This window comes from Lynx rufus, unplaced genomic scaffold (assembly GCF_022079265.1).
Source record: "Lynx rufus isolate CCGP_SWC_20201006 ecotype Redwood Valley unplaced genomic scaffold, mLynRuf1.p SCAF_6, whole genome shotgun sequence".
Taxonomy (NCBI): domain Eukaryota; kingdom Metazoa; phylum Chordata; class Mammalia; order Carnivora; family Felidae; genus Lynx; species Lynx rufus.
The window spans coordinates 33,149,504-33,159,677 of record NW_025814878.1 but is presented as its reverse complement, the minus strand read 5'-3'; positions in this window follow the sequence as shown (position 1 = coordinate 33,159,677).

The following is a 10,174-nucleotide window of genomic DNA, read 5'->3' as shown; positions in this document are numbered from 1 at the left end:
TGATACTAGTTTTTAAAGACATTTAATGGACATGCATACAGAAGGACTCAGGGAGAGGCTAATGTGGAGAATAGACTATATGGGGCAGGGAGGAAGTAGGGAGATCATTTAGGAGACTATTGAAATAATTCTTTGAGGAGATAATTTTGGTTTGGTCCAGAGTGGCAATGCAGGTGATGAGAGGTTGTTAATTTTGTATACAAGTTGAAGGTAGGACTAATAAGATTTGTGACAGACTGGACGTGGAGTATGAGAGAAAGAGGATGACTCCACAAAATTTGGCCTGACCAACTGGAAGGATGGAGTTGATATTTAGGGAGCTGGAGAAAACTGCAAGAAGAGTATGTTGTGGGGAAGGGTAGGAATCAGAGGTTTGGTACCTGAGGTACCCAACATTTAGAGTTTGGGAGACGGAGAAGAAGCAATCAGTGAGGTAGAAAGAGAACTAAGAGATGTGTTCTAGAAGCTGAATGAAGAAAATATTTCAAGAAGGAAGGAATGTGGTTGTTGTGTATTGGTTTGTTGTGATTTCCAAATCTCCGCATTTATGACAAAAATGAGATTGTTTTTAAGAGTAAAGTTTTGGGGCGCCTGGGTGGCGCAGTCGGTTAAGCGTCCGACTTCAGCCAGGTCACGATCTCGCGGTCCGGGAGTTCGAGCCCCGCGTCAGGCTCTGGGCTGATGGCTCGGAGCCTGGAGCCTGTTTCCGATTCTGTGTCTCCCTCTCTCTCTGCCCCTCCCCCGTTCATGCTCTGTCTCTCTCTGTCCCAAAAATAAATAAATGTTGAAAAAAAAATTTTTTTTTTAAAAAAGAGTAAAGTTTTGATTAAGAATGAAGTAAGCTGCGACGGGCTAAGGACATCCGGTCTGTTGTTGTTTATAAGCACTTAGGAGCTCAGGTGCTGGGGGCTTAGCAGTAAAAACGTATGAAGGAAGAAGCAGCTATGGCAAGGGGGACATTAAGACTCTAAATACGAAGAGTTTGTAAGGACTATCAGAGGGTGTTTGCCCTGTGCAAGGTGACTGTCTCCGCTGACCACAGTTCCCGGAAGACCTTGGGGCAATTAACGCCTGCTGCTGTAAAGACAATTCTTACCCTCAGTGCAAAACCCAAGTAATGGCAGACCAAGGAGACCTTGCTGATCAGCAGTAACATGCTACTAGCAACAGTGGATTTTTAGTTTTGCGCTGCCAGCGGTTGATTGGCTAAGCCGGCTCTCCAGAGTATCAACTGGTATAAAGGAACACTTCAACTAAATATGGTCTTTCTTTCATCTTCCCTTGCCTGGAACAATAGTGTGATTAATCTGTCATTGGTTTGGAGTATGTTATTCTTTAGTGGGTTATTAAGAGACATATCCTGTATGCCATTGGTTTATAAAATTCCTACAGCGAACCTGTGAAAAATAAATTCCTGGGACAGACAAACTCAGTCTCTGAGGATTAATTTGCCTCCCCCCAAAAAACCGTGGTCAGCCAAGTCAATGTTATGTCGGATAAGGATTGAGATTTGATTACCAGACTTAATAGATTCAATGTCATTCGTGATGGTAGTAAGAGGAGTTTCACTGTAGAGAGGCAAACAGAACCCTAACTGGAGATCGTTCCAGAGAAAACAGGAGTGAGTATTTCAACTCATTTCAAATAGAGTGGGGCTACTGGAGGATTTTTTTTTTAAGACTAGAGATATTATAGTATGTTTACTGATAGAGGTAATCTAGTAAGTAGCAAGGGAAAAAAAATCATGATATAAGAGACAAAGGAGAGAAATGCTGTAATGATATGGCCTTGAGTAGGTAAAAGAGGACGCAATCTAGTGTATAAGTTGAAAGATTAACCTTAGGAATATGGAGAATTCATCCATAATACAAGAAGAAGGAAAGTGAACGGTAACTAATTTATGGCAGATGTGGGCATCGGAGATTGTAGAGTTCTCTTCTGATTGCTTCTGTTTTCTCACTGAAATAAAAAGCAAGATCTAGACTAGGTTATGTTGTAGTAACAAACAACCTCCCTCTGTATTGCAGCAGTTCAACACATCAAAGGCGTGTTTCTCTCTTGCTAAATGTCTATTGCTTATCAGCCTGGGAATGCTGCTCTGACTCATCCATGGGGCTAGAGGGCTCTCTGTGCTCCTCTGTGGCTGACACTGAAAAGAGAAGAGTGGCATACTGCCACTTAGAGCCTCTGTCTGGAAGTGTTATATCACCCTTCTACGTGTCATTGGCCAAAATAAGCAACACTGCCATATCTAATTCAAAGTGGGGCCATGGGTGCAGTCTTACTATGCTTCTGGAAGGAAAGGAAACCAGAACATATGTGAGTGGAAGAGGAGGTTTGGATGATTATGGAGAGTGAAGGCATAAAATAATGTTTTGGAGAGTGGGATAACAGGTGTAAATATGACTAAGGACTGAATGAATGCCAAGGACGGGGGGGCATATGTTAAAAACGGTTAGGGTGATGGGCTAGGTGGTGCCAGATGAAGGAAGGATCAGAGATAAAGTGGTCAGGTCCCGTGGAGGAAAACAAAACTAAACAAACAAAAGGTCCAGTAGAATGAAAAAGAGGAGGATGTTTGATTTGCAGAAGTACATAATGAGGAACATTCTAGAGATGGGTGCCGTGAAGCAATGGGACTGCAAGCCAGATGGTGGATGTGCAGTGCAACCTGTAAGTTCTCTTTTTGAGCGGCCCTGCCCGCTTCTTTTGCCAACAGTGCCTTGATTTCCTTTTGATTTCCTTACTCACACAGGGTTCATTTAGTCTTCATGGGTACCTCTACATGTATTGCAACTTGCTTTACAAAATACATGGGAACTCTCTTTACTTTGTGTAGCAAGCTATAAAGACTTTCTCCAGTTGCCTAAATTATCAGGAGTCAGAAGACATTAAGTTGACAAGAAATTGGGCATATATTATTTTTGAGAGGCCCTATTTTAAAGATGATAATGGATCTGAGAGGATTTTATTATCCAAAAATAAATTGTTATGACAATTCAAAAAGTACTGTCACCTTATTACTTTTCTAAACTGTAAAGATTGGTCAGGGCTTGTAACAGCGCTTTATTGCTTCCTTGTCATCAAAAATACCAACAAGAAGTGACTATGGTGCATAGAGTAATGGCCTCCCAAGGACGTCTGTCTGCTAATCTCCAGAGCCTGTGCATATGTTATAGTTCATGGCCAAGGGGAATGGCAGCACATGAAATTTAGTTTGCTAATCAGCTGGATTTAAAATAGGGAGATTATGTTGAATTATCTAGACAGGCCTTGAAGGTTGAAGAAGGGGACACAAGAGTAAGTATCATAGTGATGCCATGTGAAAAAGATTCAACTGGCCATTGCTGGCTTTGAAGATGGAAGGGGGTCATGAGCCAGGGAAAATGGCAATCTCTAAAAGGTAGAAAAGGCAAGAAAATTAGATTTTCCTCTCAAACCTCCAGAAAGGAATGCAGCCTGGCCAACATCTTTCTGTTGGCCCAGTGAGACCTGTTTTGGACTTCTGACTCCCAGGACTGTTAGATAATAAATTTTTGCTGGATGAAGTGTGTTCTAAGTTCGTGGTAATGTGGTAAAGCAGCAATAGGAAGCTAATAGAGTGACTAATCATATTGGACAACCGACCTTGACCCTTTTTCCTTCCCCCAAAGAAGGGAAATTGGCAATCCCAAACCTTGGTCCCTACCAAATCACTACCAAACCAGTGACTTATTTCAAGGACCTGTTGGTCAATCAGTAGCGTTGGAGGAAATCTGAATCAACTTGTCTCTCCAGAAGGATAGCCCGTGTTAAGCAATGGCAAGGAAAACTATTTGGCACCATTTACTTGAGTCAGTTGGAAGAAAAGATGAAGTTCATAGGCTCTCTCTAGATGGCGTCTTCCCTTGGGCTCACTATACATTTCAGGTGAATCTGTGAATATCCTGAAATGGTCTACAAGTTGAGTTGCTTCTGAGGACTTTTCTGGTGAACAGATCCTTCCAGAGATCTGTGACCAGAAAGAGAAAGTTGCTAGCTATGCAGCTGTGGTGTCGCACACAATGCTGTGGTCTTGGTGTTACAGTAAAAAAAAAAAGCTACAACTGATGGAGCCTCTGCTATGACGTGTGTTGTCACACAGCTCACCGCGCTTTAACCCTCCCAGCCTCCCTCCTAGCTATTAATAATCCTAGCTATTAATAATCCCCCGTTTCACATGAGAAAATTGTGTTGCACAGAAGCTGACGAACTGGCCTCAGTTTTGTAGCCAGGGAACGGTGGTGCCACCTTCCTCCACCTCTTTCTTTACATGACAGCCTGCTGCTCCCCAGCCAGCTGCCTGTCCGTACCTGTTTCTTATTATTGTAAGTATTAAATGAGACTCTATGCATGAAATAGATTTTGTAATTACTTAGGTAAAGAATTGGGGGAGAGAATAGAGAGCAGTAGATCAATTGAGACAATCTGCCTTGAAAACAATCATAAGTATGCTTTAGCAACTGACTGAACAGAGTAGAGACCAAGTCTGCTGAGATCCAAGTTCTTTTTTTCCCCCTTAAGATATTCAAGTAAGAAATATTGCTTCTGCCTGTTGTATCTTCATAGATTAAAAAAAAAAAAGTTAATAGTTGATCTACATCAGTGGTTCTCAACCTCAAGGTGATTTTGCCCCAAGGGAAAACTTGCAATGTTTGGAGACATTTTGTGTTGTCATAAAGTGGGGGTTGCACCTAGTGGGCGGAGGCCAGGGCTGCTGCTAAAATTCCTACGGGCATACGACAACCTCCCACAACAAAGAATTACCTGGCACAAAATGTCACCAGTGCCACAGTCTGTGGGGCCAAGGAGAAAATGCTTACAATTAAATTCCTTATATTGTTGGTGAATTATAAGAGGCAGAAAACTGATGTTAGGTTTATATTAAAATGAAGAAGGAAATAGAGGTGCCTGGGTGGCTCAGTCAATTAAGCATCCAACTCTTGATTTCGACTTAGGTCATGATCTGGCTCGTGGTTTGTGAGTTCGAGCCCTGCATTGGGCTCTGCGCTGACAGCATGGAGCCTGCTTGCGATTCTCTGTCTCTCTCTCCCTCTCTCTCTCTGCCCCTCCCCCCTCAAACATAAATAAACTTTGAAAAAAAAAATAAAATGGGTAAGGGAATAAAGAAAACAGACAAGTTTCACATGTAACCCCTCTTTCTTCAGCGGCACAGAAAAGCTCCTTACGGACGCCGTGCAGAGATCAGGGAAATTGGAGGAAGGTTTTGATCATTTCTGTAACTAGGTAAAAGCAGAGCAACTCCTCTCACAGACCGTCACTGTGGGATAGTAAGTGTGGGAGCGAAGGAACAGTACGAGAGGAATGCTTATTCGCGAGAAGGAGATGGGGCTCTGTTCTCTTTTGCCACTTCTCTTGCCTGCAGCGTAGGACTGCAGTGCAGGAGAGAAGTCAGAGTGTGTACCTCCCCTGTAAAACCAGACTGTAACTAAAGAGCTCGGGAAGACTTCTGCTGAGATGGGCAGCAGCTGAGCTCTCCAAGCCTGTGGTGGCTGAAGGTGATGGCAAACACATTGCCAGGAACGAGGTGCCTTCTTCCAGCTAACCTTAAGCAGAGCAAGGACGGTTTGGCTCCAGGCCAACTGCCATCAAAAGGTGCGATAGTCACCTTTGCACGTATCTGGATTACAGGGTGAAGGATTCCTACGTGTACAAAGACAACATTACTGTTTTGTTTTATTTTAAATTAGCTGAGTAAATAATTCCTTTGCATCAGTTTTCTGGTAAGCCCTCACGTCTTCTCCATAGGTGTCCATCTTCAGAGACTAAAATATAGTCATAGTTGTACAGGTACCTTTAGCTGCTCTGTCACCCCATCTTTATCATAAGGAACAGTCTCCCGACTTTAAGAGTTCTTTAACTTAAGAAGTCCATATCTGAGCTCATGGAATATTTCTTCGTTTTATCATGACGGCTGACACTAGACAGAAAGATTCTTGTAGGTAGACACTGTCCAAACCATCCTTTATCCACAGAACCTAAAGCCTAGCCTGACATTCCCCTAGATACGGTGACAAGAAAATGGCAAGTGGGAAGGGAACGTAGAAGGGAGACCCATTTGGGGATAGAATCCTCTTGCCCAAAGGCGTTCGTAGAGCGGCACAAATCAGGAGCTTAAAATGTTAATTTGATGAACAAAACCAGTCTCTGGGAGATGGTTGCCAACTTCTACCAGAGGAGATGCCATTGATCTAAAGACTCCAGATTTTGTGTGAAGCAAGAGTACCCTGGGTTGGGAGACACGTGTGCCCCTCTTCTCCTGTGCCCGGGTGAGGCTGGGGTGGCAAGGAGTTGGGGAGGAAGCTGTCAGACTTCCAGGAGATCCTTCCTGTCTCCAAGCCCACGCACGGTCCACCTACCACCGCAGCCATGGCAGCAGCCACATCTGTTCTGCTCCTTCTGCTGCTTCCTATTCTGTCTTTTGAGCTTGTAAACTGCTTTCAAATGGGAGCAGCTATGAGCCTGTATGTGCCTTCAGCTGTTTCTAATTCTCTTCCAGGCCCACTCTCTCCCAGTAAATGACACATTGTAGAAGGTGTTTTATAGCTCCACTTGTTAATAGAGCCAGACAGTTCTGTAACAAAACCTAGCACAGTAATCAAGGTTAAAACACAAAATCATATAATAGGAGTAAGATAAATACAATTTCATCTATAAAAGAAGGAGCTGGACCATCTAATTTTTAAAGTGCCTTCCAATTCTAAAATTCTAACCTATAAAACAACATTTCCTCAAAGTCGAGGTATACGTTGTTTTGTGCTTGGGCGGTTGGAACACTCCCCTGTTAGCGGAGTTAGCTTGTCTTCACAGATTCTACTATAAACAAGTGAATGAATGATAAAGGGATAATTGAATCTGCTCCTTTTCTCTGTGCCAGAGATTCAGGATTGAATGTCTATATAGGACTCCACATTGCGTTTAAATATACATTTTTTTTATGTGATAGAGAGTGTGAGCCGGGGAGAGGGGCAGAGGGAAGAGAGATCTTAAACAGGCTCCACACTCAGTGTGGACCGTGACGCAGGGCTCAATCCCACATCTGGGATCCCCATCTGGGATCATGACCTGAGCCAAAATCAAGAGTTGACTGCCCAATTGACTGAGCCACCTAGGCGCCCCCTTAGTTATATTTTTCTTTTACTTAATTGTGTTTAAAAGATAATAATTGTCAGTAAATAATTGCAGGCTGCACTATCAGATAAAATATTATTCTTTAAACGTTCCTTATTAATGAGCATTTTCTTCCTTCTTTTTAGATGAGAAAAAAATTCTGAATGGGTATCAAGGTCTCAGTTTAACTCAGTTAATGAAAAATTAATCCATCATCCTTTGTTACTTTGTGATTAATGTTGGTCCATTGCCAACTAGTTGCTACTGAGTTGATCTATAAGTTCAGAGAGGATCTATTAATGAAGAAGTAAAGTGCTGTTGAACAGATCTGTGTATACTGTCCACATCCCTGTTCAGGATGGGTGAGAGAGGAGGGTGTGAGAATAAGCAGTGCGTTCTCGCCTTGTCAGTAAAGACAAGAAGAAACACAAACTTCTTGCAGTTTAGCTCCTTTGGCAATTATTTCCCGGCCGTTTACAGACACCGCCTGTAGTATTAGAAGATTCCCACTAGGTGGCACCATGTAACCAGGGTTCCTTTTCATCAGCAGACTGAAGCCTGCTGGGCCTTTCTGAATCATGAAATAATTTATTGTTCTGTGTTAATTTGGACTTACAGAAAGCTTTCACCTCTCTCCACACTTCTGTGACTTTTTCTTTCTACTTTCCTGTATTTTATTTTGGTTCTTGGGAATCTGGGTCAAAACCTAGGGATAGGCATAGAATTGATGGCCACCATGGTAGTGATAATCATGACAGATGACTTAGAGACACTGATAGTGACCTTTTATTGAAGACTTATGATGTATTTCTAGGTATTACTTCCAAGACTCACAGAAACTCTGCAAGGTTGCCTTCGTTTTATGAACAAAGAAACTAAGGTTCAGAGAACTGAAGCAAATTTCCCAAAGATACCCAACAAGGAGGTAAAGAGGCACAGCATGAATCCAAGTTTATGTAATTGCCAAGGTATTAATGATCCTTGGGTCATTCACAGAAGTTGAATATTGGTTGCAATGAGATAAAACAGGAGTCTAGCCTTTGTGAAGTTCATAATCTAAAAGAGCATATAAAGTAAAAATAAGGGAAATAGAGCAAATTATTTGTAATACAAATGAAAGAAATATGTATACGTATATATATGACATTTATAAGACCATAAATTTATAAGGAGTGTGAGATTGTTGGTAACACTTACTAGGTGTGGAGTCAAGAAGACGTCCTGAAGTCGATTCTTCTCTTGGAGTAGAATTTTTCTGTGGGGACAGTTCTGAAGACAGGAGTGATAAAGGCAGAAAAAAGAGCAGATATTCTTGGGTTTAGCTCTCAAACTCAGGAATCTTTATTGTTAATGGTGGGTTTCTTTTTTTCATTACACTCAGATTTTCTCTATGCCCTTGGAGGTGATATCTCAGCTAGAGCTCTATACATAGATGAAGAGACCTAAGGAAAACGTTTTGAGGGTTAAGAAACCCAACTATTCCAGATTCTTTATCCTGTAGAATCATAAGAACAGCAAGAGCCAGGAATATCATAATACTAAAATAAATGAATGTTTATTTGCTGGAGGCTGGGCATCCCACCTGGTACCTTGCATGCATCACTGAACTTAACCCAACTCCATAAAATGTTTATTAAATTAGTATTCCCTCAGAATGTCGAGCTTAGGCAGGTTATGTAACTCACCAAAGAGCGCACAGCTAGTGAGTGATGAGGCCGAGATTTCATCCAAATTGGCAGATCAAAGAACCCAGCTTTTAACCTTTAAATACAGTGCTTCCATTTAACATGCATGCTACACGGCAGTGAGCAAATGCTCTGGCCATCGTAATACTAACTTGATTTTGATTTATAAGATTGAAAGAGCTTTCAAGGATGTTATTGGATTTGAGGCTAGCAGAAATCCAGTGAGAAAGACAGTTTAGATTTTCTTACCGCTCCCTTCCCTTCCACTGTCCTTCCTGCCCCTGCTGATGGATACACATGCCTCCAACAAAGAGTTTAGTAACTTAGGTTAAGTCACAGAGCTACTAAGTGGCAGATACTTGAAACCAAAATTCTCATCCTTAGCCCATTGCCTTTCTCCTCCAATAGCAGCACCCCTTTATAGTAAATAATGTATTATTAGGTAAAATTTCTGCCATTGGCACTGAGAATACATTATCTCCAAGAGTTTCTGTTAAAAGTCAAACAAGCTATGTAAGAAAAACTGCATGAATATCAAATAATACATAATGGTATATATTTTAAATTACTTAAAACTCCCTGCAAAGGAAGAAGAATCGGAAATGCTTTTCCAAATATTTTACATGAATGATTTTGGAGACATATGCAGTGATTTATAAAACTATTTGCAATCAACATCTGTGTTTTTTATGTGTTATAAATAGAGAGGTCTGTACTTTATTAATACAAACATAACATAGTAGAGTTTAAAGGTAAGAAAGCTGTTCAGTTACAGCCTAAGATATTACAGTAAGTTTTTATACAGTCCCAATATTTCCAATACCCTCTAAGCTGCAAAATTCTGTGAACTCAAGTGAGGGAAGAGTGGTCCAAAGGAAAGGACCCTAGGGTAGTCATCAGTTGGGTGTGGAGTCAACAAAGGAAGTGTATGATGTAGTCACTACACCACTCTGGACCCCAGGCTCCTCGTCTGTAACAGGAGAACCCCAGAAGACCTCTAAGATCCCTATACTTCTAAAGAATAGTTCTTAATCTGAATCATATTTTGAGATTTGTGTTATTCAGCAGAAGATCCAGAACTTTTAAGAATGGTCCAGGCTGAGAAATAGATTGTGGACTTTCCATTATTCTTTTAAAATTATTTTTTATTATTTATTCATTTTTATGGAGATTTTTTTTCTTTATTGAAAAACTTAAGACTTGGGCACATCAAATAAAACCAGTTTCTGGGGGAGAAAAATCAAAACCCACAACAGAAAAAAAAAAAAGTTAACACTGTCTGGGCCACAGCAGAACCCAGAGGATATATTCTTTTAATTGAAAAATTCTAGGTGCTTCCT